Genomic DNA, 22,313 nt, shown 5'->3' with positions numbered 1-22,313 from the left:
AAAGCTGCCTAGCGCCATCGCAGACACTCTAGCGCCATCTTCCTAGGGTGCCCGCACTGCTGGAGCAATTGTTTATGTGCAGGAAGGGACACCTTCCTGCACATAAACAATCTTTATGTGCAATTTGCTTTATCTACACGTGGCAAGAGCAAAATACGAGGAGAAATAAAACATTTCTCCTCGTATCGCCTGCTTAAGCCCAGGGGGCATATTTACAAGAGCTTATCGCCACCAGAACTTCACCTTTTGTGACGTTCTAGTGGCGATAAGCCCTTCGCCTTGTTTGCAAGGTGGCGTTAAGCCACTTAATTCTGCAGCACACACATAGAGATTAGAAAATCGCCACTAGTGATTGTTCATGTGCAGGAAGGTGTCACTTCCTGCACATAAACAATCATTCCCCACAACGCAGGCACCCTTGCACTATGGTGCAAGCGTGTCTGCGTTGGCGCTGGGCAGTTAAATTTAGCGCCAGCACTAGGGGAAACGCAGGGGTGTGCCGTATTAATGGAAATACGGCGCATTCCTGTGTTGTTTGGAAACAGTCAGAGCGCAGCGTTAGCAATCTAGGCTTAACGCCGCGCTCCGACAGTTTCCATGTAAATATGCCGTCAGGTATTCCATGGCTGTATTTTTGGGGCTGCCCCATACCTTGTAAATATGGTGCAGCATCAAAAAGCAATGGGTGTTGTGGCGGAACGCCCACTGCAGCACCCATTCCCACCCCTTTCATGCTAAGTGCTGCGCGAAAGGGGCTTTATTTGCAAGGTGGCATAATGCCGCCTTGTAAATTAGGCGAAGGAGTTAACCCCATCAGAACGTCGGAAAAAGTGACATTCTGGTGGCGTTAACTCCTTGTAAATATGCCCCTTACTCTTTTCTCATCACTCGGGGCTCAGAGATTGTTCAAATATGCTGAATGTTATTCAGTACTAAGTAACTTCCGAAGGCCAAAGATTATTATTACGAAATGTACATATAGCCAAAGACATGAAAGAAACCCGTGAATAAACCACTCTCAGATGTACAATTACCCACAACACATGAAGTGCTGATGGAAGGTGCTGTGAGGGGGCGGACAATAAGCAAGATAGCTGTGCTCGGCAGAGCCCCCGGAGGCAATGATGGCGCGCGGATGAAACCTGGTGCCACCCCCACGTCTTGGTGGACTGTCAACATTTGGGACGTGCTTAGCATGGAACACGCTCCGACATATTGGTTAAGAATGTTCCTTCTTACTTTCCGACAACTTTTCTAGACAAAGAGATTAGGCCGTCTTTAAATATGTATCAGCAGCGCCAGCTTGTTAAATATTACCTAGGGTCTGGGAACGCCGGGGCTGTGCCTGTTCTGCGTTTTTTTTTTTTTAACAGGACCTTTCGAACGAGGGGGGCGGAAGGGGGCGGGGCGCAGCTCATTCTAATTGACAGCTCTCAGATTCTGCGAGCTAGCGTGGCACTTGAACCCATGCAAGGCCAGAGGCGCAACTAGAGCCACATTTCGGGGGGGGGGGGACATTTTTTCGGGGGGGGGGGGGGCTGAAACATTAAGCAGTAGATAGAGTGGCGCTGCAGGGGCTCTTAGAGGGGGTGAAACATCAACAAAGCCTCTTTAACATGCACATGGGGCAGATTTATGATAACTGGAACATCCCCAGGGATGCGCCAGTTATTTTGCGCCGCTGCTCCGCCACCCATGGTGCGTCGCATTTACAATGCGGCGCATCATGGGGCAAAAACGGCACAAATGCGTGACGCATCTGTGCCGTAAAGGTGGCGCATTGCTGGAGTTACGTCGCAAGCGCGATGCAGCTCCAGCAAGGCTCGGGGTGCCCCATCTTTACAATGCTGCGTCAAGACCTACACCGGGTTTTGACGCAGCATTGGCCTGAAAGTGACTAAGTGAAATCTTATAGATTTCACTCAGCCACTTTTGCGAGGCGCACCTGCCCCGGAACGCCCACCCTGCGCCGGAACGCCCACAAGTGGCGCAGGGCTTTACAACGTGACGCATCTGCCTAGATGCGTCACGTTGTAAATGGGTCGTAGGGATGCGCCACGTTTACACCGCAGTTGCGTGACGCAAACGTGGCGCATTCCCAACATAAATCTGCCCCATGGTCTTTTAAAGACCTGTGAAGTGCTCGGGTGCGGCTGTGTGTGTACCCGGGAAGCTATCTCATCCTGGGCTCCACACACAACGCGGGGGGAGGGGGGGCTGAAGCCCTTTGATTCCAATGGGTGTTGCGCGCCTGTGCAGGGTGTATAGTGGGGTTAATGGAGGCGTGTTGCAGGACATGAATTGTTAATCCACTAGTTCTGAGACAATTGTGCCCTCCCCTGCTTTTTTTCCTGTAAGTGTTTAGAAACTTTTTGTGAAGGGTACAATTTACATCTGTGCACTAACAGGGCGGATAGACCCTACTATACAAGCAAGCACGGGTTAATGCTTCTGTTGCAGACATTTCTGTTATCTGTAGGCCAACCTCTACCAGAAGCAACATTGGGTCGGATTAGGAGTGCCTAGGGGTGCCACCTGTCCGGCTTTATGCTGGCATGACTGGTGCTTTAATGTCCCGGGCGGTACAAAAGATTAAAAGTAAATCATACAGTAAATATAAGAAGAAAGCACTCTAAAATGTTTCTTGCAGCTGCCCTAACGATTCTTAAAAGAACATTAAAATGAACAAAGACAAGAAGGCCGTGTGAAAAAATGAATACAGATATCTCATATAAAGTTCTCCTTCGGTGTTGGGTGTGGTAATTGTATTCAATAAAAGCCTTCACCGAGATGTTCTGGATTTATTGTATGTAATCAATATCATCGATTCCTAGATTACCCTGCAAAATTGGGTGATACCTTGTGGATTTTAGTGCTTATCCTATCAAAATACCAATGTCCCTGTATTTACCTTGCATTTTTCACTTTTATTAAATCTTGGCGTCAAATCTGCAGGAAATGAACAGGCGTGCATGCACGTTTATTGTGCCTGGTAATTACATGGCGCTTTAAGCATTTCACGTCTTTTCATTGTGATCCCTGCACAAACCAGTGTTTGCACAGGGATTACAAGTTACTGACCCACTCTTACTCGTTTTCTTAATCTTATGGGGCATATTTACAAGAGCTTTATCTCTGCTTTTTTGGCTTACAAAGCCAAAAAAGCGGCGATAAAACCAGCACCCTATTTACAAGAGGGTGCTAACATGCATAATCGAATGTTAGCGCACTTTTCCCCAACGCCTCCCTTTGCATCTCCAATGAGAAGCAAAGTGGGCGTTATTGGGCGTACCCCAGATGGACTACCTTGTAAATATCGCTGATGTTTACATCGCGATATTTACAAGGCAGCCCACATGATTTTAGCACACATTAGATTTTGGCGAAAACGCCAGTTTTCGCCAAAACTGCTAAAATCCTAATTTAGCCATCCCTTACATAGGGGGTGGATTATGCTGATACAACCCTGTGGGTCGTATCAGCAAGGTTATCGCCCTTTCGCAGGGAACATCACTGGAAAACCAGCGATGTTCCCTGCAAAAGGGCGATGACCTCCCTATCCCCGGAATTTTTATCGCCCTGGAGTAACACGTTGTTAATTACGCGCTACCAGGGCAATAAAAACCAGAGATGGACGGCGATAATAAAACTATCGCTCAGCACAGCCAGCGATGATTATCGCTGGCCGTTGTTAATATGCCTCATAGAGAGTCCCACGCCAGAAGCAAGAGGTAAAAGCTCAAATAGAACAAGCATTTAAAATGCAATAGGTCTCGCCTTTGATTACGTTAAAGCCATTTGCTTTGCTAATGGTATTGTTTATAAAAGCAAATGTCTTTAACGTAATGAAATGTGAGACCTAGTGCATTTTTAATGCTTGCTTCCTTATGCAACTAACAACCATTGGCAAAGCCAATATTCCTGACTTGCACTAGGTGTAATGTTACTTGTTGCATTATATAGCTGGATACAATGACAGAAACAGCAAACACCAGTCGGGCAGCACACTGTGCTAAGCACAGATTTTTAAACGACGCCCTTAATTACACTGGCTATGCCCCTCTGAGAGACCCCTCCAGTTTTTTCATCCGACTTAAAGCCCTGAGGATCAGCATCTTTTTCCAAGGCATTCCATTCCAGCAAATAGATGCCATACTGTAGTTGCCCAATTGTAAGCCCACCACCTGGTAGAACTTACAGGTGCAGTGCAGGGGGTGTAGCTTGAGGGGGTTTTGGGGTGTTACACCCCCTTGAAAAATGATTCGGCAGCAAATAGTTGGGTACAGCTGCTTTCAGTCTTGTGTGGTGAGGTGTCTGTCGGATTTCACCAGGATTTTTACATACACTGACAAACAGGCACACTCTCTCACTCTCTCTCTCTCTTTCTTAAACGTGGTTAGTTTGAAAACAATTGTGTTTTAGGTCCCCCTAACACCCAGCCCGCCTCTCTCTTTCCACTGCCTTGTAACCCCCCCCCCCTGGTGTTCTGCTTTTCATGATGTATTCTAACAAGATATTCCAGCGTGACTGTTGGGAAATTTGAAGCTTACACCCCCAATCTCACTGACCAGGCTATGCCCCTGGGTGCCGTCAGCTGGCTTGAGGAGCCGGTATAGAAGGAGTCCTATAGATTGAGGCGTCTCTAGGAGAGAAGCATGGAAGGTCGGTGGTGCCGTCCGGCTGGCTGCAGGGCTCAGTGTATGGATCATATGGGAAGGAACCAATCTACTTAGAATGGGGTTGTTTTGTGCCCAGAAGCTTGGTTTTGGTGTCCTCCTAATGATGGCGCACTTGGCTTTACCCGAAAAGAGGGACCAGTGGTGGTTGGGCTCTTTTCAGAGTGGAGGGGGTGGGTGGGGTTGCCATTCATGTTGACTCAGTGACGTCATGGGCGACTTGAAGCATCCAAGTGCTAAGCACAGTGTAGTATCGAGCCGAGGGATTGGGGGTGGTGAAGCGCGAAGAAATCACAGATTTCTGACTATAATTACCACACGCGCGTTATGCAAGTAAAGTATTTGGATGGTTCTAACGCTAATTGAAATGTTTGCTTCGATTGCACTCCAGAATTATTAAAAAACACAATGTCATTCATTTGAACTTTTCTAGCTCTGATATATTTTGAAATATTTCTAAAGTTCATTACAAGCATTCAGAAATGTAAAATAAAGGTTGTGGCTGTCACCTGCCTGTAACCCGTTGCCAGGGATGCACTCCCTTGAACTAGCCAACCCTCGATGCGTAAATGGCGCGCTCACCCCAGCCTGCCTTTAGGCACTTTATTCCACTCCGTGCACCACTTCTGTGTTCTCTCTCTGACACAGGTGAAGCCGGTTGTGTCTGCAGCACATTTACCCGTGGCTTATTGGGCAGTCCCGCTCTGACCTGTTGAGCTGTGCTGGTTACCTGGTTACAGACAGCGTGACCTGGTTTAGCAGCATCGGGGTAATCGCCTCCTACCAGCGGCCCTGGCACTAGACACTCACTGCAGACTGAGCGGGAAGGAGCCCGACTAAAACAATAACAAATATAGTGCTTGCGGTCACAAATCTAGTGCTTACCGAGTAATTGAAGGACGCCGTGTCCCTCTGCAAGTAAAAGATCCAATCCCGATGGGCGGGGCCAAAAGCGGACAGGGTGGCAACCAGGAGGGACAAAAAAGCCTTCCGAGCAATAATAACACCACGTTTAGCATAATAGGTGACGCAAAATGACACGCACCAATGGGAAACACGGGAGGAGCACAAAGCGAACTTCTAGAACCGTATTGATTCCAAGAAGCCCTCGCACGGCGTTAGCAGCGCATGCACGCTGCTAATGCCAGGCGAGATCTAAAAATAATCTTTCTGCTGTGCGTTACTGCCTGATATAGGGTTAGATGTATGAACTCTTTTGTAGTTGCAAAGCCTTCTCAGTGCAAATTGGCAGCTTCTGCTTTTGCAAAACCCCAATTTGCAAAATGGCATTACAAGTTGCAAATGTTTTAGCGACTTGCATTGTCAGCATTGGGAACTTTTGCGAGTCGTACGGCAAAGGGAAAGTAAAAGGGCATCTGTCTCTCTTTGCAGCCCACGAGGAAATGTATCAAGGGTTTGTGACCCTCCTGCAATTGCAAAGCTTTGAAAGATTACTAACTTCCCTGTCAGTTGGTAACCATTCGCAGAGTGCAAGCTGTCCATGCAGCACAGCATCCACTGTGTAGGTGACTGCAGCGCTTTAAGCGGGCCAAGTCCTGCAGGTGCTCAGCACCGGCAGTTCTAAAAAGCAGTTGTTGAGACCAGTGGCGGCTCGGAGGCGCGTCGCCCCACTGCTTAAAAGGAAAAATAAAATGATAATAACGTATTGTTATTATCATTTAATTTTTCCTATTGAGTCAGTGGCTCTTGGGGCGGGGCTGGGCTGGCCAGATCAGGGAGAGGAATGGTTTACACTCCCTAAGTGCACACAACTGCTTGGTCAGCCCTCTTGGGCCGGCCAAGCAGTCCTGAACACTTTGCATCTTCCCCACAAGTCTTGCTTTACGCAGCCTGGTGAGGAACCTGCAAATCCTCCCATTCCCCGTCTGAGCACCGATCCATGGCGCTCAGACCAATCACAACGCAGCATTGCAGCATTGTGATTGGCTATGGGGAGCCTGGGAGCCCGGGTGCTTCCTGTTGCAGACGGAAGGAGACGCCGGCTGGCCCAGGTAAATTTTTCCTTCATTTTCTTCGACCCCCACATCCTCACCCCCTGCTCCCCCAAACCCCCCACTCCCATCTGGTAACAGTCGCTGCTGGCTGAGACGGGTCCCTACGGGGCTTTCCATTTTTGCCCTCACCATCAGGGTGAAAGAAAACATCTTAACCCTTCAGCGGGCACCACTGCTCAAATCCTTTGATGTAACTTCAAAGAGAATCATTAAAGTTCTTTCACAGGTTCATATGCAACGATAGTGGTTGTTTCTTTTTTTTATGCAACTAACAACCATTGACAAAGCCAATAATCCTGGCTTGTTATAGGTGTAATGTTACTTCTTGTATTATATATCTGTATGCAGTGACAGAAGCAGCAAAATACCAGTCGGGCGGCACACTTTGCTAAGCACAGATATTAAGCATATGTGTTTTTTTTGTTTTCAAAACCATCTTTATTGGCATTTCAAACATGGATTGCGGAAACATTCACAGTACTCCAGACACTGGAGAGACCGTAAGCAAATTATCGTGAATCACAGTTGCAGCAATCAACATATGTAAGCGGATAAAACAAATGACATTAACCACCCGGATCCCCCCCTCCAACCCCAGAACATCCCTCCACCCGGTTCCCACCCCCACCCCGTTCACGATGGTCACCAGAATCTAACACAACGTAAGCTGTACTAAGATGTCCATGCACTCTCACTCCCGCCCCGGTACTCATGACAATTGATCTACGTGTGTATCCTGCTGCGACGGCGGCTCCAGCCACAGCCCCCTATACTCTGCCCACCTCTTCCAGATTTTATAATGTTTTCTAGGGCAGCCTCGGGCCTCAAACACGGGGCGTTCCAGTCCCATGCAGTAGTCCATGCCCCGTTTCCAGACCCCAATCGGGGGCGCCCCCGGATCCTTCCAGGCACGGGCCACATCCCGCTTAGCCACTGTAAGGCCCAAGAGTAGGAGATGCCTCTTATAGATGTTGCCACCCACCTGCTCCAGGACATGTAAAAGACCCAGCTGTGACGTGCGCGGGAGCTTCCAGCCCAGGACCTCATCCAGGCAGTCCCAGACACGCTTCCAAAATCGGGCGATAGCTCCACACGTCCACACCGTATGTAAAAACGTGCCCATTTCCCTACCACACCGCAGGCAGTCAGGGGAAGCAATCAGTCCAGCCCGCCACAGCCTCTCCCTCGTGTAGTAAGCTCTGTGTAGGTATTTGAATTGGATGAAGCGCAGCCGCACGGCGACAGCAGCCTCTCTCGGGGCCGCAAGAGCCTCCCTCCACCCTTCCTCATCCATCTCCCCCACATCTCTCTCCCAGTTGGACCGCAGACCATCTAATGAGGACGCACAGTGTGTGACTAGGGATTGGTATATGCATGAGATCTTCTTCTCAGTCAGTTCACCCATGAACAGTTTAGCCTCGATGGGACTGAACTCCGGTAGCGAGTCCAACCCCTCTAATGCAGGGGAAAGAGCATGGCGAAACTGCAGATATTTGAAGAACTGTGTGTGCGGCATTTCAAACTCTTCCCTCAACTCCTGAAAGGACGTAAGGGCCGTGCCCCTCATAACGTGTCCCAGCGCCGAGATTCCTATCGAGTCCCAGCCACGAAAGCCCCTCAGGGTTGACAAGGCCGGCAGGCGGCCATTCTGCCACAGTGGGGTCTCCCCAGTCAGCCTATTCCACCACCCCATACGATGAAGCGCCCTACGCCAGACCTGAAAGACAGTTTGCGTAACCACCGGGAGCTTCTTCCGTTTCCCAGCTGAGTAGAGAAGTGTGTGCAGGGTGTCGGGTTCCATTAAATACCTCTCCAGAGCATACGCCGGGTCACCCCGGTCCCCATACCACCATTCATTAAGTATCAATAGATGGGACGCCTGGTAGTAGGAGAGGATGTCCGAAGACGCCAGACCGCCGCAGTATGTAGACAGGAAGCAAGTGCGAAGGGCTACGCGCACAGCCCCCCCAGCCCACAGGAAGCGGCCCAGTGCCGAGTTGACTTGGCGAAACCATTGCGGCGAGATAGGATACGGGTGGTTCTGCAGTTGGTAAAGCAGGCGCGGGAGGGCGACCATATTAAAGATGGCCGATCGGCCGTAGAGATTCAAGGGCATACGGGCCCACGTCTTCATGTCCGATCGGACTCTGTCCCAAACCGGAACAACATTACGCTCCCACGAGACCCCAGGGATGTCAGTCAGGAATACCCCTAGGTACTTAAGGCCTCCTGTCGCTATTTGTAAAGCCGACGCCCAGGCACCGGGAACTGCCCCGCTGCCCAGGGTCCACAAGACTGACTTCCTCTCATTGAGATGCAGCCCTGACACCTCACCAAACACCCTCATAATCTCAAGTATTCTGGGACCCGACCTGTCGAGCTCTGTAATGAAAAACAACACGTCGTCCGCGTACAGCGCGATGCGGTCCGACGGCCCAGCTTCCCACTCAAACCCTTTCATCTGTGCATCAATGTGCACCCAAGCCGCAAGGGGTTCCATTGCGAGGGCAAATAGGTAGGGCGAGAGCGGGCAACCCTGCCGGGTGCCCCGCCCGATGGGAAAGGCGTCGGAAGTCGCACCCGCCACCCGCACGGACGCCGTTAGGTCAGTGTAGAGCAGTCGCACATACGAGAGGAAGTGAGGGCCAAGATTCAGGCGCGGTAGAAGTGCCTGTAGATACGTCCAGCTCAGCGAGTCGAATGCTCTGTCTATGTCAGCCAGTAGGAGCGCCGCCTGGGTGCCAGTAGCCTTCATCATTTCCAGAGCCACTTGAGCCCGCCTGATGTTGTGCCTAGTGGCCCTGTGGGGCATGAAACCCGCCTGGTCCGGATGGACCAGAGTGGCAATGAGAGGCAGGAGACGATTGGCCAACGCCTTCGCCAGGATCTTCGCCTCTATATTCAGAAGAGAAATAGGGCGGTATGACTCGTGTTTATCCGGCGGTCTCCCCGGCTTGCAGAACACCACTATCTCGGCATGCCTCCAATCCGATGGTAGCCGGCCCAGCTCCCTTGCAGCATCCAACGCCTTCTTGAAATGGGGCCCTAACTGAAGGTGGTATTTCCGAATGAACTCGCACGGGAAGCCGTTCGGCCCAGGGGCCTTCCCGGCATTCAGCTCGCCCAACGCTTTACCCAGTTCCTCCGAGGACAGAGGGAGCTCTAGATCATCACGCTCCTCGTCGGAGATCCCCCGCGGCGGGAGATCCGCCAGGAATTTGTCTACGTCCGCCGCCAAAAGGGAGTCTCTGGGGGCGTATTGCGCCTCATAGTAGTTCATCCCGTCCCATGTCACTAATGTGGGTAACTTCCTGCTGAGGAAAGAGCAAAAATGGGTTTTGACCCTTGGCACCGACCGCACAGGGTTGAACGACGACATACCGTGTCTTCGTTCTGATACTATCACCCATATTCTGCGGTGTGACCTAGGTTTAAAATAGTGTTAAAAATAGTGCCAAGGTTTACTGGTATCCAAATGTAAAATCCTCTCCAACTTCTTGTATCTAAGGAGTCTCTCAGACAACATACTTTAATTGTCAGAGGGTAATGCTGAAACACGGGGTACATCGCCACTGCTGTGGGGATGTGCAGATTTCAGGGTGACTCTTACCATCTTTGCAAGGCACATAGGGACTATGTCTGGCTCTCGCTGAACATTATGAGACTTCCAGCCAGGTTTAACATCTCAGTCCAATTGAAACATTTTTTCTACATTTTTTAATGATTTGGATAGTGCTGTGTTGAGTGGCCATTCGTGATTTTTATGCAGTGCTTGCACGCATGTTTGGAGGTTAAGAGGCATGAAAATCGCATTGATCTGCCTCAGCCCAACACCATAGCTCGGTGTCTATCGACGCTGGTGTTTACTAACATTCACATGACAACGTGGTGACTGCCACTGATTGGCCAGTCGACCCGGGCAGCTACCCAATCCCTGGACTCTCTATGCAGCGTCTAACCAATCATAGTGCGTCTATTACTATCGACGCATGACGCGCCTCTTCCCTACATCAACGGGTACTAATCAAAAAGAGAGTGTAAACACTCTACCGGTACCTCCCCAGACGGCACAGATGCCGCGTTGGAGTACTGACGGTTAGGTAAGGTGAACGCGGGAGCATTTTCCTCTTTATATTATGGGGAATAATACAGCAGTCGGTATTTGCCGACTGAAACGGCGTTTGCCCATAGGGTTCAGTGCTTTGGGCTGCCGAGTGTCACGAAGCGCTGTGTCTGTCACGAGGGGTCCATTGCATATCTGCTTGCACTGCTTAAACTCTTGGCATTTTTAGAAACAACGAGGGAGTCACTGCAACTGACATGGCATTACTACTTGTGGTAGTAAGATTAATGATTATAGTAAGTCTGTTGAAAGCTGGCAGCATACCACGAGTGGACATTTTTATGGACACTTGACTGTAGAGACTGTGAATGGGCATGACAACGAGTATACCATTCAATAGGGTCACACTGGCACATTATCATACTCTGGTGTGCCCTAGCCTTGTACTTATACTTATACTTAGACAATTGGTCTCGGCAGCTCCTCTAGTGAATCTTCTGTTGACATTTGGGTGAGTGATTCACTTGCTTGATTTACTCACCTTTTCCAGAGCGGTGCTTCGCCTTTGTCCTGAGCCGCAGCCAGGTGGGGTGAGGTGTTTACCTCTTACTAATCAGGTAAGAGGTAGTTCGTGAAATTTGTACTTAACTCTTTCACATTCTACTTTCACGTATGACACTAGTATAATACAGTGTGTAATGATTAAATATCCTGGATATAGATCTCACCTAAGCTAAGAATGTACAATGGTGTATAAGGTAGTTTACTGTGGTGGACAGGTGGTGGTTGCTGTGTTTATGCCATGTCTTTCTTTTTCAGTGATTTACTGAATTGGTAAGGAGTAACGGAACGAATACACCTAGAAGGTTCAGGTGACATATAAAATTAAAAATGAAATCGTTCCAGTATTTTTCTAGTATTTTTCATGTATAGAACATATTATCTCACATTTGGGGTTTTTGTTTGCAGTAGCGTTTAAATTTAGGTCCTGAAGAAAGCAAGGCCACTTGGCCAATAATTGCTGAAACATGTCGACCACGTTCCACGGCTAGACAGTTTATTAATTCCCCTGTCTTGGCTATTTTTTAACCTTGGTGTCAGGAGCTGTACCTTAATAAAATATATTTTTTGCTCTTCAAACCAATTTTACCCACTTTCCTTATCACTCTTGGTATTACTTATCCCTAGCACTGCACTCTTTTTTTACCCCTTTTTACCCCACAGTCACGTTGCGAGTATATATCTAACTCACATCAACCATCCTTATCCCACAGGAGGGCGAGTCCTTCTCTGTCGGAGCAAACAACAGGTTTGGTGTTTGTCCTCGGAGCCCCAAATGATGAAGGGCGGTTCCGAGTGGTGACTGATGGGTGCCAGAGACTGGACACAAACCTGACTTGGTTGTTATAGTTCTCTTTGTTTGGCTTTTTGGTAACCACCTCTATCCTTGGTAATCACCTTTGAGATTCTGACCCTCTAATACTTTTGTGGTACATGTAATTGGGGCGTGTATTAAGAGCTGGTCAATAAATTGCCCTTGGGTCCCCCTTAATTTTATTTGTTGTTGATGCCTCATAGTAGTGCGCAAAGCTGGCAGCCAGGGTCCCAGGGTCTGTGATAGGGGTCCCGGCCTCATCCATCAACGCCGGTAATGTCTGAGCCTGGAACGCGCCCTGGCACAGCCTGTACAGCATAGAGCTGGATTTATCCCCCCACTGGTAAATTCTGCTCTGCGTTGCCAGCCATATATGACGTGACTCCTCAAGCAATAGAGAAGCAGCCTCTTTCTGCGCCTGCAGGAGCCGCCGCGCATCCTCCTCCGCCCCCGTCTCCGTAGACCGCGCCTCCAGGGTATGGACGTGATCTTCCGCCTTTTCCAGGTCCTCCTTCCGAGTTCTACGGGCCCTCGCACACCAGGCTATGTCCACACCCCTCAGCGTTGGCTTCATGGCCTCCCAGAGGGTCACCGCAACCGAGCCCCGTCCCACGTTCTCTTCCCAGTAGTGAGCTATGGCTTCACGCATATGGGACTGGTAGTCATCTCGTTGCAGATGCCAGGTAGAGAGGCGCCACCGAAACGGCTGTCGCCGCCTGTCAAGGAGAATATCTATTGTGATGGGGGAATGATCTGAGAGCCCCCTGGGCAGAATAGCGGTCGACGCCACCCTCCCGATCACGGCGCGCGGGACAAACAGATAGTCCAGCCTCGAGAAGGAGCGATGGACCGCCGATATGTAAGTGAATTCCCTACTGTGTGGGTGGTGGCAGCGCCAGGCATCCATCCATCCAATACCTTCTACCATATCTCTCAGCTTCGTGGGGGCAGCTACCAGCTGTTCGCCAGCAGGCCTAAAGCGATCCGCGGATCCATCCATCACGTCATTCCAATCACCACCTATCACAGACAGGACGTCCGGTACCTAGGCCCAGATCGCAAACAGCTTCTCCACTAGAGACCATTGCAAGGGGGGGGAGCATACACACTACCAAACACCACTTGTTCCTCACCTATCATCCCTTTGATGAAGACATACCTGCCCTGGGCATCTATCCACTGCGAGGAATGGGTATAGGAGACCCTCCGGTGGACCAAGACCGCCACCCCCCGGGACCCTCGGGCAAAACCTGCATGGTAGACCTGGTGATACCCATAGCGTTGTAGACTCAAAGTCTTCGTACCCAGGAGATGCGTTTCCTGCAACAGGAGGACGTCAGCCTTTTCCCTCTTCCCCTGTCGCAACACAGCCCCTCGTTTGATTTTATCGAGCATGCCCCTCACGTTCCCACTCATTATTTTCAAGGTAGCTCTGGTGGGCTCCAATGCAGGACTCCTAACCGCCATTAATAGCAAATGGGCGCAGCCGCCCGGGCATAGGAGAGCGCAGTCGCACATATGACATAAGGCGAATCTGGCGAACCATCGTGCGTGAACATGTTACCCCTGTGGACCCAAACATCCCGAATCCCCCCTCCCCCAAACCCCAGACCCAACCCCTACCCAACTCCCAACAGGCCAACCTCCCCCCTCCCCTATACCTCAACAACATTGAAGTACCTGTCGCGGTGCAGGCGCGCCCTAACCCCCAACGGGAGGTCAGCGGCCACCCACTCCAATGGATCCCCACGAACCTCTCCCCCAACAGTCCCAACTACCCACCCAGCTAACAGACTCCCCCCCTAGCGTCTCCCACTTAAGTAGGAGGCAAGCCCTTATAGAAGAGCTATCTGAACCCCCCCGTCCCCCACACCATCCCAAGACTGATAAAGTATAGCAAGCAGCAAACACACAGTTCAGCAGCAAGCCGCAGTCCTAAGAAATTGAGGAAAACCTTCTCCCAGCGGGAGCCTGAAATCAGCACAAACAAGTTCAGTCCCCTGATGTACCACCATCCTTGCTGGAGTGGTCTGAGTCTGCGGGTGCTCCATCTCGCTTTCCACCACGTGAAGGGGAGCGTGTTCGCGACCTTGACCTTCTGTTCCTTCTGCTCTTGGCGACTGAATCTTCCCGCTCCGGCGATGGGTCCCTCGAGTGGCCCGGGTTCAGACCCGGCTGAGCATGCGGCCGGACACTTACTGTCTCATCAGTCCACTTAAAGACGTCCTCCGGGGTGTCGAAGAAATGGGTACGCGATTGGTATATGACCCGCAGGCGGGCCGGATAGAGGAGAGAGTACTGGATCTTCAGACCCCTCAGCTTCGCCTTGGCAGCGATGAACGAGTGGCGTTGTTGCTGCACGATCCTGGTATAATCCGGAAAGATCATTATTTTCTGATTTTCAAAAAGAAGAGAGTCCTTGGTCCTCGCCTCCCGAAGGATAGTGTCCCTGTCGTGGAAATTTAGAATCCGTAGAATCACCGGCCTGGGCCGCTCCCCTGCCGGCGGTTTCTGCGTCAGGGCCCTATGCGCGCGTTCGATCACAAAGCATCGTGACAGCACTTCTGGGGGAAGCCAGGACTCCAACCATTGGGACAAGAACAGTTCCATGTTACCCTTCTCGCAACCTTCCGGAAATCCCACGAAGCGTAGGTTGTTTCTGCGCGCCCGCCCTTCCGCATCTTCCACGCGGAGCGCAAGGCCTCTCTGAACATTTTCCATCGCCGCCATTTTCCGCTTCAGGGTCACGACGTCGTCCTCTACCACCGATATCCTGGACTCGGCCTCGGTAATGCGCACCACAGCGTTCCGCAGGTCCTGACGCAGGAGGGTCACATCCGCGCCAACCGCCCCGATCTTGGCGTCCAGCATGTCCCTGGACTGGGTGATCGCCGCCATCAGCGCTGCGTTGTCAGGGCCCGGCCCGCTTCCTCCACCTGAGGCACCCATCACACCACCAGCCCCCGTGAACTTATCCAGGGTCCCTTGCTTAGCGGACCCGCTGCCACCTCCGCCTCTAGTCATGTCCACAGCCCCTTGGGTCCAACCAAAGTCTGAACAGTTGTTGCAGGACTCGGATCCCACCCCCGTGCTCCCGAAGGGAGACAAGGGCACCCCACAGGAGGATCTCTGGGCACACAAGTCCTCGATCACCGTCTGCTGCCAGGGGGGCTGGGCACCACGAGGCGGTCCCCGGGTTAATGGTGCGCCACTGCTGTCCAGCCTGATCTAGGCTTCGCTCCGCTGTGCCCCACCTCCACTCCAGCCACAAGTAGGGGGGTCCCGCAGGGCCACTCCGGGCCACGAGGCAAGTCACCACCAGTGTCTAGTTGGGGAGCCCCCCGTTCTGCAGGCCAATGGTCTCGGGCACTCACCAGTGTCTCCTGTGCCGGCCGCCGGTGCACCTCCTCTCCAGCAAGAATCACCAACCCAGTTGACTTTCCGCCAGGCGCCACCACCAGGCCCACTCAGGATCGAGGCAAGGGGAGCACGTCAAGCCCCTGGGCACCGTTTCCTCAGCTGCACCAGCCGGCTCCTCCGCCTCCGCACTGCTTCTGAGGGTGCTGCTGGGGGCCTCGAGAATCGAGGACCCGGCTTCTCGGCCCCGATGCAGGCCGCGACGCCCTCTAGCCGTCTCCGTGGGCCGGGACAATGTACCCACCACCACCGGTGTGTCCGCCAGGCAGTACCCTGTTCCGCCTGAAAGGGGGGGCCCGCCAGCCCCGGAGAAGTGGAGACCCAGTCAGCCGGCGCGGAGACCCTCCGACCGGGAGACGCCAAACTCCAGGTCCCGGCTCACCCTCAGGGACCAGGCCGCAAGCTGCTGCTGCTGCGATCGGCACTGCACAAGGTCCAGGAGCACCGCAAAGTGCACCGGACAACACCTCCTGCCCTCCGCTACGTTTGCCGTTGGTGTGGGCGACGAGGCAACTCCAGAAGCCAGGATAAATCGTCGGATAACGGTCGGGCCGGTGGGAGCTCTAACAAGCTGCGTCCACCATTGTCGCCCGCATAGCCACGCCCCCCAAGCATATGTGTTTTTAAGTTGCGAATGCCAGTGAAGTCAAAGGTCCTCTCTCCACTTCAGGCGCCATCTTGCCTCACAGTGATGCAATCAGAAGTGGTCCTGCTCGCAAGTACTTGAAAGTCACACTCGTTATTTTATGCAGATCCTCAAACACAATGTAGTAGTAATTGTTGCAGCAGGTGCACTGGCACCAGGTCCAAGTTGTTTGAGGGAACTCCTACTCTCTAGTTATTACTGTTTTTCCCTACCCAATATTGGGCCAGGGGGACACATTTTCCTTTCTTGCATTAGAGCCTATTGGTACCTTCCTAGGCCATTAAACCCAGAGGACAACCACCAGTTTTCTAGTTCCACTTTGGTCAGGACAGTTTAAAATCACCATTTGCACTTGCGCCCTGTGCAAATGATGTCAGTCTTCAGTGGTGTCTCTGCTTCCTTCTGAATGTGTTTCAATGATTTCTTGTAACTCAGTCAGGTGAAAAATATTTTAAGAACAACAATTTGTAATTCTGTAGCATCAAGAATGCTTCCATTCTCTGACTATCCATTTGATGAACGTTGTAATGCAGCATGATTGTTTGTTGTTGACACAACACAAACCCAAGCTGAAAAGGAGACACTTGAAGCCATCTCTGAATGCTTGTTTATATTGGAACTGTTATTAAGCAAGCTTAGCTAAGAGGCATTGGAACTCACAGTTCAACTGAAAACCTGTGTGCATCAGGTAGTCTTCACAAGAATAAATCAACGAACAAATCAAGGGTTGTGTGACCCTTGTGATACTATTCTGGGATTCTAAAGCCTACTTTTAGTTATCAAATCCCCCACAAATCTGCCCATTTCTCTTACAGATAGATATGCTGGGTTAAAACCTAAATATGGATCATTTAACCATTTCTATGGCAGCGTGTTTAAATCCTTTTGTGTGCAGTGCACACAAAAAAATATGTCCATGCACATTAATGTAATGTTTACTTTGCTGTTGCTGTGCGGTGTGTTTTCTTGTTTTTTCTTTTACTTTTTTAGGTTGATCCTACTAGACAGCACACGCACTGTCTGTTGCAAGGTATATTGTGGCTTACCATGAACATAGTGGAGCTAGGAGGCAGCCCATTGATAACCATTGGTGGGCTTCTTTTGTCAATTTAATTTGCCTGCTTCATGTTCCTGGCCCCGATTGGCAATATTGAGTTTGTCCCTCCCACGGATCATTGCCTCTTCACCATCACTTTGATTGGCTGGCATCTCTTCTTTCATTTCTTGCTTTTCATGCACTATTTATTTAGGTCGAGCCTAGGCAGATGCTGTTTAAGGAACTCTTTCATTTTCTCTACCTTCAGAATACGAGGATCTCCCCCAAAACCCTCCTGCTTCGCTGCGTGTTGCTTTAGCAAGCCTTGGTCACCACACCTTCAGCAGCCCAACCTGGCAGCGCAGTTAAGGGCAAGTCTTGGGCAACTCCCATCACATTTGATGTGACGCTTTTTTATATAATGTGAACTCGAGCAACCCAAAGGTGTTGGGGTGCATAACATGAGCGCTTTTTATATTACACAATGTCAGATTCATTTTGGGGGGCATTTTTATAGAGTGCGAACTCAACTGACCAAAGGTATTGAAGTGATTTACAAAAGTGCCAGTTACATTACACAAGGTCAGGTGATTTTAAAAAAATTAGGTATGTGTAGATTAATTGTTGCCGACTCCGCCCCTGTTTATTCATTATTTCCCCTCTACCTGACAAATGGGAGCAGCAATCGTCCATCCCACCTCCCCCCATGTTGCTGTATGCCCGCCCTAGTATCTCTTCCTGTCATTTTCTTCCTCTTAGAGCTCTAATTTCACAGCACATTCTCAGCAGCTCTCCAGGGATGGTAAGGCATTTTTTTATGACATAATGTGAACTTGAGTGACCCGAAGGTGTTGGAACACTTTACTTGAGTGCTAGTTATATTACACAATGTCAGATTCATTTTGGGGGCATTTTTAAAGAGTGCAAACTCAACTGACCCAAAGATATTAAAGCGCTTGATGAAGGCCTCAGTTACATTACACAAGGTCAGGTTACATTTTTCTTTTTAGGTGCGCAGAGATTAAGTGATACTGATGCTGTCCCTGTTTATTCATTATATCCCCTGTACCTGACAAATGGGAGCAGTTTGTTGTTGCGATGTCCATGCGCCTATACCCAGGGGGCTGGGGCAGACGCTGGGGATTGCTGGTAAATGGATGGTTCGAGCGGTGTTTTCAATGGAAAACTCTGAAGAAGGGTGCCTGGTGAATAGTGGCCTTGGGGAGAAGAGATGTGACATCTCTTCCATTGGAAAGCACTTCACAGCTTTTTTTCATAGGCTGTTCAATACTCTAGTGATCTAGTCGCACACAGAATGTTATACAGCTGTTGACTTGAACTGAGGCACTTGTCTTTCTGTCTGTGCATTAAAAAGCCTTGGAATGTGTCCATTAATGTTTCCTGAGACAAGCATGTATTTCTGAAACACATTGCATGACCCAGTGTGAAATAATTGTATAGCTCTTCCATCCTTGGTGGCACACCAACCAGGATAATGTGTAATGTGCTGCATGGCTAAACACTTAAAAGGGCCCTAAGGCGAGGCCTATTGGCTATGAAAATGGGTGTCTTTTATGCTGAGCACTCCATGAGAGTGTGTGTGTTTTTGAGCTGCTCCCTTGTGTACTTCTCTCTCTGTGTTGCTCTCTGTCGCTGTCTCCCTCCCTGTTGCACTCATGTGTGCTTTTCCGCACTGCCTCCCCCGCCGGGCCCAGTGTTGCTCTCCCTTCCTTCCCTCGCCGCGTTGCTTCCGTGCTCGTTACCCCCCAGGTCCCCCATGTTGCTTTCGTGTCCATCCCTTCCCCTGCCCCCCATTGCTTTTCCCCCTATTATTTCCGTTCTTCCCCTGCCCTCACTTTAGCAAACAAAATGATTTTGCACATTTTATTTTAAAGTCCCCGCATTACATCTATCACAGCTCGGCCTCCCACAGGGAAATGCTGTGAAGAGTGAAAGAAAGGCGATTGCACATGCATATGTATATGAAATTGTCCACTGCTTGATAAAGCTACTGTATTTTTATTGTGCTTCTCTTTTATGGTATATTACTGAAATAAAGAGTTTTGGAATGGAATTGAATAAAGCTTTTTTTTAAAAGAAATGAATATGTAGAGCATGCCGAGCAAAGCAATGTGGTGCAGCACGACTGTGTAAAAAGTAAGCCAACGTGAAAAACGATTAGCGATATTTATCGCTAACGATGCTTAGCAACGAATTTTTTAACGCTAAGCATCGCCGGAAATTATCGCAGAGATAACTTGCTATTAGCAAGGTTTATCTCAAAAGTGATAAAAATCCTCGCGCTAACTGCCAAATGAGAGATTATCGCTGGAAAACCAACGATAATCTCTCGAAGTTTGGCGTTAGCTTGATGATAGGGGCTCACAAACTTAGCCATGATATCCACCTTCCATAGGATATCATGGCTAAGTCAGGAAAATACCAGGTGTAAAAAAAGCAGTGCTAACCGCGGTTAGCGCTGCTTTTTTTTATCACTAACAGGGCTAGCGAAATCCTTGATAATAGGAGAAATGTCACTTAACAACATTTCTCCTATTATTTTTCTCTGGAACGCCCCCTTTGCATCTCATTAGAGATGCAAGGGGAAGCTTAAAGAAAGAGTGTGCTAACATGCGAATTTGTGTGTTAGCACCCTGTTGCTGATAGGGAGATAATTTTATCTCCGCTTTCTTGGCTTTTAAAGCCAAATAAGCTGAGATAAATCCCTTGATAATATGCCCCTGAGTTCACAAACTCCTACAAAAACAGGGCCTATAAAACTGTGGGTTTAGAGCATTGGAAACACACGTTGTAAGACTCCTGTTCTGTTGAGCACATAGGCTCCTAATACTGCAGAACCTATAAGTCCCTATGCTTCATGGTCTTCAGTAGCTTCCTGAAAGTGCCACACCAGTTTTAAAGAATTGGTGCTAATTCCCAGATTTGTAAGGCGCTCAGTACGCACACCAGTACTAGTCATTTCACATATGGACCCAAAATAAGACACTCCATAGGGCAGACCTACCTTTTAAATGATGACGCGTTCGGAGTCCTCTTGTCTTGTTTGCAGTTTGTGAGAGCACGTGCAGCAGCTGGTGAACTATGAAACTTATTTCTTAAGGACTCTGGGATAAAATGTCCAGTTCATGTCTCAGGGGGTTAGGAACACGGGAGTGATGCTGTTATAGTCTCTTAAGTCTTACCATGATGTTCTTAATCTCAGACGATAGCTACCTTTTGAGCTATGCACATACAATAATAATTCACATCACAACATGTGACACAAAGGATTGAGCTGATGGTTTTTCAGTCCTGAACTATTACAATAATGCATGCACAGCATCAGTCTGCCATGTTTTATTATGCCTGCCCTCTTCAACCAAGGACCAACCATTTACGATAAAGTCCACTGCTGCACTTAAATGAGTCATCGACTCAGAACCCTAAGTCGTGTCACCATTGGATGGGATAAAAGACAAAGACGCCAAGTAGACCCCAGACGTGTGGCTCCTGGAGAAAATGCTGGCTTCTAAGTCAACATCACTTTGAGTGCTGGAACTTGTGGTTTGCTTTTGCTAGAAGCCTCATCCTGCAAAGTGTGGTTGGCTAAAAACCTAAGACTGGCAGAATGTGCCGCACAAAACACATGACATAGTGCCCCTTGGTAGCTACGCAACAAGTATTCAGTTATATTTGTTTCTTATTGGGCTTAGTCTGTAAGGATAAGCTGTTCCCTTAATGAATCATTTCGAATCCACAATGGGGACCTCCCGAGATTCCACTGAGCTGCACTGCCACATATTCATTTGAATCAAATGAATTAAATTCCTGTGCTTTACTCTTTGATTTTTTTCTTCTATTTTAAACCATTAATTTTCATCCATACTTTATAGTTCAATTCATTTTATTCAATCGTGATCATTGGTTCACCGATTTTCTAAAAAGGTTCAGGAGTTCATAGTAGGTTCCGCATGCCATCGTTTATTTACATCCACCCAATGCATTTCGGGAACTAATTCCCTTCGTCAGGGGCATCTTGACAGGCAAGTTACTCCAAATAAAATATTTACATCTTCCTAATTATTTTAGTGGGGGTCCAGTTTAGTTATCAACAGTTGCTATGTCATAGCAGTGAGTTATGACATTCAGAAGCTGAAATAAATGATTGAGGTTCTCTATGAGAGCCATACATAACATATGCAAGATATGTTTACAAAATGTAATTACTTTCGGCATAAACAAAGAAGCGTGGAAAGAAGGAGAGGAGCTGAGAAAGGTGATGGCATATATGAAGGTAGATGCATCATGGCGGGGATAAGGAGATGGGAGAGGCAGGGAGAGGATATGAACAGTGGATTGAAAAATGAATAAGGGGCAAGAGAAGTGGGAAGCAAGCAGTTGATTAATCAATAGGCATTTGTGAAGTTAAAGTCAGACATCCCAGAGAGGATGAGTATCGGAGTCTTTTAGATCGTTGCTTAGATGTCGTCTGAACAGGAAGGTCGTAACCTTTTTGCAAGGACATGCTGCCAGGAGCCGTTTTAGGTTTCGCCTGGCGTTTACTGCGCAAGCGAAAACTTTTGTAAACAGTATGGAGCTTAATCCCGCATCTGTCTTCCATTGGCTAGCTCCATAAATGGAGGCTAGCCTTTGGAAGACAGATCTGCCCGTCATTGCCGGAGCAGATTCGTGGGCGTTCCCGCGATTTTTACTCATCCCGCCCCTTTAACGTCGTCATTGCGGCGGGGGGGCGGTTCCTATTTTTTTTTTTGGGACGCCATGTTTTTATTATCATTTGCCGCCGGAAGATGTCCAGGTGAGTGCGTCCTTGTTTGTTTCTCAACCCTCTTTGCCTGTTTGCCTCCGTTATTATGCATGTCCCCCTCCCGCTGTCCATGTGTGCCCGTTCCCGCCCCCTCCCGCTGTCCGTCATCGCGGCCGTGGGCGGGGTTTATTTTTTGTTGTTGTCCAGGTTTGTTTTGGCCATTCCGCGGCCGACCGGCAACAGAGGAAGCCTTCCCGACCCTCCTCCCGCTGTCTGATCCTGACCCCCCCATGTCCGTGTGCTTCATGTTTTCCCTGCGA

Source organism: Lissotriton helveticus, chromosome 9 (assembly GCF_964261635.1).
Source record: "Lissotriton helveticus chromosome 9, aLisHel1.1, whole genome shotgun sequence".
NCBI lineage: Eukaryota > Metazoa > Chordata > Amphibia > Caudata > Salamandridae > Lissotriton > Lissotriton helveticus.
This window is presented reverse-complemented; position numbering follows the sequence as displayed.